This window comes from Cibotium barometz, chromosome 33 (genome assembly GCF_041138505.1).
Source record: "Cibotium barometz isolate CiBa-2024 chromosome 33, ASM4113850v1, whole genome shotgun sequence".
Classification (NCBI taxonomy): Eukaryota; Viridiplantae; Streptophyta; class Polypodiopsida; order Cyatheales; family Cibotiaceae; genus Cibotium; species Cibotium barometz.
The window spans coordinates 29159837-29168173 of NC_141078.1; the positions used below are offsets into that span (position 1 = coordinate 29159837).

Here is an 8337-nt window from a genome sequence, read left to right on the forward strand (position 1 = left end):
CTTGTAGTGACTTGAAGCTAACCCTTTGTCTCAAGGGCTTACGACACTCGACCTTTTTGATAGCTGAGGAAGGTGAGGAGCTTGTATTGACTTGAGGTCTTCCCTACAAGTTGCAAAACAGTTAGAATGCTCAAGAACTTATGAATGCCGAAAAGGTGGACACTTCTTTGTACTCTAATTGTCGAAATATCTGAAAGAAACTCTTTGAAAAACAGGGCTAAATGTATGCAATGATAATCTGAATGAATGGTTCGACATAGAGAAAGCTCAAAACATCAGAAGGATAAAAGGAATGCCAATGCAGAATGCTGTAGAATTGAGTGTATGAACATGGAGATTAAAGCTTTACTCGTTGTTCAGGGAAGCCATATATGATGGCATTATATGTACACATGGAATGCTCATTTGTAATACATGAATAAACTATGTGCCAGTTAATGGCTGCAACCAGTTAGAGTCTTTGAAAAGAAGTTCATGGTGATTTGAAGCAGTACAGGGCATCGGTGGAAGGGGGAAAAAATGTGCTGGTCCAGCGTGGTCGAGTTCTTCTTTTCAGGAGGAGCCAGCAAACCATGCACAAGCATTTGGATCTAGATCCACTCCTAGAGTGCAAATGGATGCACAAGTGCAAGAGGCCAAGGGTTGGGAGACTTTGAGTTTAGAGTAGACATTGGCTTCTTTGGAGCAGATGGCGCAGCTGCCATCCGTGGAAAGCTTAACATCCATCTTGCAGAAATGCAGAAAAAGGAGAGATTCTTCATGTGCAAAGTGTGTTCATCTACACGTGTGTTACAATGGGCTGGAAGCTCATAGGCTACTAAGAAATCACCTTATCCCAATGTTTGTGGAATGCGGAAGAACTCTGGATGCGGAGCAGGTCTTTCGTAGATTTGCACAACAGAAAGGGTGTTTCTGGCCTTCTCTTCTGGAAGGCTATCTCGAATGCAGAGAGTATCAGCATGCCTTTGAACTGTTCCATCAAATGCAACACAATTGTGCTCAACTTAACAAGTATGTTCTTCAGGCATTATTAAAAGCTTGTGCTAGGCTGAAATGGGTTAAACAGGGCCAAGAAGTACATGCTGGTCTTGTCACAGAGGGATTGGAATCAGACACTTTTGTTGGCAATAGTTGGTTGAGATGTATTCAAAATGTGGCTTACTTGCTGAGGCGCATGAAGTGTTTGATGAGCTAGAAGCACGAGATGTAGTTGCGTGGACTGTTTTGAGTTCGGGGTATGCTGACTGTGGACTTGATGGAGAAGCATTACACTGCTTGGAACAGATGCAAATGGAGGGCGTGCTCCCAAATGCTGTCACATTTGTTGGCAGTTTGAAAATTTGCAGCCGGACAGGATCTCTAGAAAGGGGACAAGAAGTACATGCTGAGATTGCAAAAGAGGGTTTTGAATCAGAAACTTTTGTTGGTAGTACCTTGTTGGACATGTATGCCAAATGTGGCCTGCTTGTGGAAGCACAGGAGGTGTTTGATGGGCTTTTGGTTAGAGATGTGGTCTCATGGACAGCACTGATCGCAGGGTATGGAGATCATGGACATGGACAAGCAGAACTTTTTGAACAAAATGCAACAGGAGAGGCAAATTCCCAATAATGTTACTCTTATCAGTGCCTTGAATGCATGTTCAAGTATAGCTGCCCTTTCCCAAGGCAAGCTAGGTCCATGCTCAAAGTTGCGTAACTAATGGGCTTGAAGCTTCTGATACAATGTTGAGAACTGCACTTATTGACATGTATGGCAAATGTGGAAGCATGGTGGATGCTCATAGGCTGTTCAATGCAATATGTACAAGGGACCTTGTGAGATGGAATGCATTGATTGCAGGGTGTGCCTGCCAAGGAGAGACTGAGCTTGTATTTCATCTGTTTGAAAGAATGATGAAGGAAGGCATTCAACCAAATGAAGTCACATTTCTTAGTGTTCTTGCAGCATGCAGCCATGCAGGTCTTAAGGACAAGGGCCAGAAGTGTTTTGAGGATATGATCAACAATCATCACATTTATGCAACTATTCAGCACTATACTTGCATGGTTGATCTTCTCTGTCGCGCAGGCCAACTTGATGAGGATGTTGTAATGTTAGAGAAGGTGCCTTTTCAACTTGATCTTGCGGTATGGAACACCTTGTTATCTTCTTGTCAAAAGTGGGGTAATATAGAGCTTGGTACACAAGCATTTGGTCGTGCGGTGAGCATGAATGAAACACATGCTACAACATTTATCTTATTGTCAAACATCTATGCTGATGTGTACATGTTTGAGAATACACAGATGGTAAAGACTGTGGGAATGCTGAGCGCGGGGAAAGTGAAATGGCTTTTTCACTGTATGCGCAAATGCAAGAGCAAGGTTTCTTACCAAATACTGTGACCTTAGTAAGCATTCTGAAAGCATGTGGCAGAACAGCAGCTCTAGAAATGTGGCTTTGAGTTAGATGCAGTGGTTGGGATTGCCCTTATCAATATGTATACGAAATGTGGAAGTCTTGAAGATGCACAGGAGGTGTTTGACAGAGTGCCCCTGCGGAATGTTGTGTCTTGGACTGCCATAATTGCAGCATATGCACAAGTTGGGCATGCAGAGGAAGCCATTCAGTTATATCAACAAATGCTTGCTGAAGGGATATATTCAGATAAGCGCACCTGCAGTACAATTCTTGCTACATGTTCCTCTCCAGCAGCTCTAGAAGATGGCAAAAGGATCCATGCTAGAATGGTTGATAGTGGGTTTGAGCATGATGTAGAATTACAGACTTCCCTTATCAGTATGTATGGCAAGTGTGAGAGTATCAAGGCCGTAGTGAAGGTCTTTGACAAGAAGCAAACAGAAATAGAGCTACGAAAGAAGTTGGAAGAAGCCAAGAAAAGGGAGGCTGATCTAGAGAATGATTTGGATGAGAATGTGGGTTCAGAGGATGAAGAAGCTGAAGATAACGTGTCAAAATTTGATGAAGATGAGGGTGACATTCAAATCAGTATAGATTTGAAGAAGATTAGCCTACATAGCAACTTGGTGGCACATACCGGAGGATGTGCAGGTTTAGAGGGGGTGGATGTCGTGCTATGGCACGTCTATGGTGTGAAACCATAGAAGTGAGGCCATAAAATACAAATCCAGGTGCAGTTGTAGGGCTACCATATGCACGTGTATTTCCTCTTCGGAGAGTCGGGTTTTACGAGCTTTATGGATGCACTCGATGACCCTAAACAAGCTGTCAGAAGGGAGACTATACAATGTTGTCGAGCTTGGGATGCTTTGTGTGGGAACAGCCCCTTGGGAAGAATGAGGTGTAAAGAGCCTTAAGTGTTGATGCTTATCAACTCTTTGAAAAATACAAGGAAAATGGAGGGCGTGTAATTCCAAAATGGGAAAAACCCAGAAATTTTGCTGCAAAAGAGGAAATCCCCGCCTTATCTGCGGGAAATTCTGGATATCCAGGAGGCGTGCTATTCTGAGAAAATATATTAGAGAGGGGGGGCTTCAAAAATGGGAGTGGAAGCTGGGGAGAGCGTGTGGAGTTGTGGATGTGGAGGAGACTACCAGAGAAGCTTACGTGTGAGCCTGGAGGGCAAGATTGCAGGCGAAGGGGCTGAATTTGCTAACACTTTCGACTGAGATGTTAATAGGAATCTTGAGATAAGGGGCCACCAGTCATAAAAGGGGACTTGCCATCTCAATCAAGAGCACATGAATTAGTGGAGAGCAACAAGTTTGTGTGTGAAGAGAATGGCAAGGGTCTCCGTGAAGAGAGCCTGAGCAGCATGGACTGCACTGCATTAACTGTTGTGATTTTCATTTGTTCTTTTGTCTCTGCGGCCGTAGTGCCTTAGGCAGCATGGCAACATCATCTTGGGCGCCTTGTGCGTGAGCAGTGTTTGATTGGACAACCAGGCACCATGGGCATCTTCTGCTTCTCCTTCCACGTCATCATTTTCCTCATCTTGGGCTGCTTCTACGGCAACAGCGTGCATAGCAGTGTTGTGGGCTCCTTCACCAATGGAGGAAAATTCAGTAGCGTGGGCTGAATCAGCATTATGGACAGGGCATTTCCTTCCGGAACATCTTCATAGCCAGCTTCTGCGGCACAAATTCCTGCCCGTGCTTCGTCTGCTGCTTTAACTTGGAGGTTGTCTTCATATTCTGTGAGCCCTTTCTTTGCTCGATGGCTTCGGATTGTCAGAGGAGTTAAAGGAATTGCTGCAGAAAGCTGAGCGTCTGCAGGCTAGACTTATCATCAATAGAGGCAAAGAAATCAAAAATTATACCTTCTGCTTCTGCACTTCGTACATGTGCATGATCCCCTTCTGCGTGAGAGGTGTGACCTCAGGTAGCATAGGCTATTGCATCTTCTTGAGGGTGCATGTGGCAAGGATCTCGATCTACAGGAGCGGCTTGGGCTGCAACATTGATGGGGAAATAATCAGTATAGTGGGCTGCTATGGTCAAGTTTTTGGCTGCCAATGGCCTTTGTCAGGACTATATTGATGCCTTTGTGGGTTGTGGACCTTGATGCATTCCATGGCTATGTTGATGATTATGATGTTGACGGAAACGCATAAGAAGTGACAGGCTGACGCAGAGCTACTGGGAGGCTCATAGAGGCTAAAATACCATAGGTGTTGTGTTTTGGTGACTTATGTGCACTACTTGTCTCTGGTCTTCACAAAACTCTTTTCCAAAATAATATACTATATGATTGCATTGATGAGGCCATGTGTTGGTGACCTGGTAAGCTTGTACCCATTTGTTTAAATTGAAAAGCTTCTGCTGAGTTATATGTTGTGTTTCTTGCTGGAATTTGAAAGCTACTCTCACAGCAAGAAGTCTCGCACTTTCCCAGCGACACCGCCCACGTCACGACAGCTTTGGCAGAGGGGGTGGATGTCGTGCCATGGCACGTCTATAATGTGAAACCATGCATGTGAGACCATTAAATGTAAATCCAGATGCATGGATAAAGTGCCACAGTGTACATGATGTGTATATGCCTTTACGCATTCCGAGGGGCTAGCAGAAGTCCTTATGCCTTTGTACATAGGTTTGGGCAAAATGCTTGTGGGTGAGATCTTTGGGTTGTAGATGGTTTGCTGTTGCCTGCACGGACAGCATGTGGTCACAAAGCTGATGATAGTGTTGAATGATGCAGTGAATGGCCAAGAGTCGGAAAAATTTCCTTTGGCATTTTTCGACCGTAATGGGCACCATGTTGAGGCTCTTCTCATTGCAAGTAAGAGGACAGATGCTGATGGGCGGATCACTGGAGTGTTTTGCTTTCTTCACACGGCAAGCTCGGAATTATTGCAGGCTTTGATAATGAAAAGAGTAAAAGAGAAAGTGGGAAAAAGAGCTAAGTTATATAGGGGGGGAAATTGTGTAGGCCATGTGGAAGGGCTTGTTGGCTGCCAAGTCGACGTCTAGAAATCGGCAGCTGCGGGAGAGAGATAAAAAAGACAGGCGGCCGCTTTGGTCACGAAAAAGTCGCCTGGGGAGTGGAACAGTGGGGCGCTGCAGCAGATAGGCGTGTGTGAAGAGTAGGGGCCTCTGGGGGGCGCAACAGCAGTTGGGAGAGGATGGCCGCTTGGTGATTCTCAGGAGCAGAGGTGTGTGCAGCCAAGAGTGTGTGTAGTGGGAGGTTCTGGAAGGGACGTAGCGGCAGCCATCTGCAGAAGAAGGCCTGACGAAGGACGTTTGGCCGTGAGAGCAGAGGAGCCAGCCTCAGGTCTTCAGAGAAGGAGCCGCCTTTGGAAGCTGGCGTGGGGGTGCAAAGGAAAAGAGAGGGAGCTAGCTGCAGTAAGGTGGCTGGCGTGAAAGACGTGGAGAGTGGTGCTGCTGCAGAGAAGAGCAGAGGTCTGGGGCCCCGTGTGAGTTGCTGTGGCTAGCTACAGGCCTTTTGGAACGCAGAGGAGCACAGGTTCTTGGTGACGGCATCTATTGCAGGGACATGTGGATACAGCTGGAAGCCGACGGGTGAGAGGCCCGTGTGTTTGATTGTAGGCGCTGCAGCAGCTTCGAGGACCACCTTGTTAAGTGGCCGCCTAGTGCTGCTGGTCGACTAGACACCACCGTTCTCGTCCGGCCACTCCTATCCATGGTAGGAAACCGTAGCTCATGCTAATTCCAAATCAAAGAAAGGAGAGGGCACACACACACGGGTTCTGCACAGTGCTTTACATTTCCTGCTTCTGGGTAACCAGAGAACACCCAACATGTAATATGTGCAGCAAAAGCTACTGTGTAAGTTATGATGCCATGCGTACCCTCTGTGATGTCAGTGAGGCTGCGCCTGCTTGGTATTTCTGCACTACAGATGAGGCAGCTTTGTGCCCTCAGTGAGATGAAAAGGTACATCGGTGTAACAAACTAGCAGGGCGACACCTCTGGCTGGAGCTGAGAACTAAAGAAAACATTTCCAAGGTGGTTCACATAGGCATGATGTATGTGTGTTGCCTAAGTGTGGTATGTCATGACAGCAGGCTGTGATGTTTTTAGTTTTGGTTATAGATATGTGAACAAGGTGCTTTGATGGTTTTTGGTGAAGCCTATTTGTAATTGGTATTTGATTTATGATGGTCTTGAGCTTTTGCTGGTGATGTCCCTTGAAGTTCAACCACTTACTCTCACAGCCAGAAGCCTCGCGCTTTCCCAACGACACCGCCCACGTCACGACAACGTGCACACCATTCAGGTGTACAGTGACATGGCATTATTTTATGGCGTGGCATCATTAGGCATTTAATCAAAATTTATCAGGCATTTTATGGACATTTAATCAAGATTTATCAGGCATTTTATGGACATTTAAATGAATGTTTTCAGCATGTACCACATGGTATGGGTTGGATTCAGCATTGTAGTATCATATTAACCATCTAGACAAAAGCATTGGGGCTTGTGGAGGCAGCCGACAGCATTCAAATCAGTCGACCAGCCTTCAAAGCATTTATGGCATTTAAATGGCAGTCGCGAGCATATTCAGAGCTGGCCGACTGCAGCTGGCCGACCAGCACCAATTCCCCATATATAAACAAACGCATCATTTCAGCATAGACATCTGGATCTCTTCAGTATTTTCCTTCCTAGGAGCAAAGGGGGATACAGTTAAGCATCCAACAGTGTGTTCCTTCAGTGTTTCTACACCAAGAGGGCTGGGAATAGTAGCGCATCCACGCATCAGCATATTCAGCCATCTTCCCAACTCCTACATAGAGGGATACCAACATACAAGTGGTGGAACTCAGCATTGGAGTCAGGAGAGTAATCTTTCAACCATCCTTCATCATTATTCAGCATGTTTCCCTCTCTTCCAGGGGTATACATCATCTAGGACAGCATAGATGCCTTTGGATCTCATTGTGTAACCACATTCATCATCTAATATAGCTGCATTGCATTGACACATATTTGTCTCTCTTAAACATCATTAAGTGTAGTTTAGTTAGACTAAGGTTGTGATTACTACGGTTGAAGCCTCACATGCCACATTGGTATCAGAGGGTTACACGGTAACCAGCCTTAGATCATGTTCATTCCATCAGTCATTCTCAGTCAGACATCATGTTAATCGCTTCCGCACAGTTAAACCCAATTCTCAAAATCTTGCAGGCCACCCTTAGGGATTTTCCCTTAGGTATTCATTAGTAACCCATCCATCTGCATTCTTACACAGCATATAGGATTGCACATGGTTTGCATAGCAGATATCTTAGCAGTCCATCTTGCATCTGCAAGGCATACATGTTTGCCCATGAACTCTCTGGGAAAGAATGACATCCATCATCAAAGGAGGACATAAGTTTTGGGCTTCAACTGGCAGCAGCAGCCAGCAGCAGGGGGTTTCTCTTCCACTGAAGATGGAAGTTTGCTCCAACATCGCCTCAAGAGGTTTAGAGCTTCAAAAACGACAGAGATGGTATGTGAAAGGTTTCCACAGGCAGGTCAGGGGTGACTCAGGTATTTCCAAGCAGTTTTAGCAGCATTTGCCATTCAGTTCCCGCAGTATATAGAGTCTTGGCTCAAAGGCTTTCACTCCTGTAGACGCCCTCAGTCTCGACAGCAGAAGACAGAAGGGGGCAGCGGTTCGGAGAAGAAGGATCTCAGAGGAGTCGAAGGTTGTGAGGTATACCACCCAGCAACAGTTTATAGCAGCGGGGAATGTCACGTGCACACCATTCAGGTGTACAGTGACATGGCATTATTTTATGGCATGGCATCATTAGGCATTTAATCAAGATTTATTAGCCATTTTATGGACATTTAATCCAGATTTATCAGGCATTTATGGACATTTAAATGAATGTTTTCAGCATGTACCACATGGTAT

General features: G+C 45.6%; 1 pseudogene; it reads left to right on the forward strand.

The window, feature by feature from the left end:
- The first annotated feature begins 1140 nt into the window (after positions 1–1140).
- On the forward strand, positions 1141–1611 carry LOC147619471 (pentatricopeptide repeat-containing protein At4g31070, mitochondrial pseudogene; annotated as a pseudogene).
- The last annotated feature ends 6726 nt before the right edge of the window (positions 1612–8337 follow it).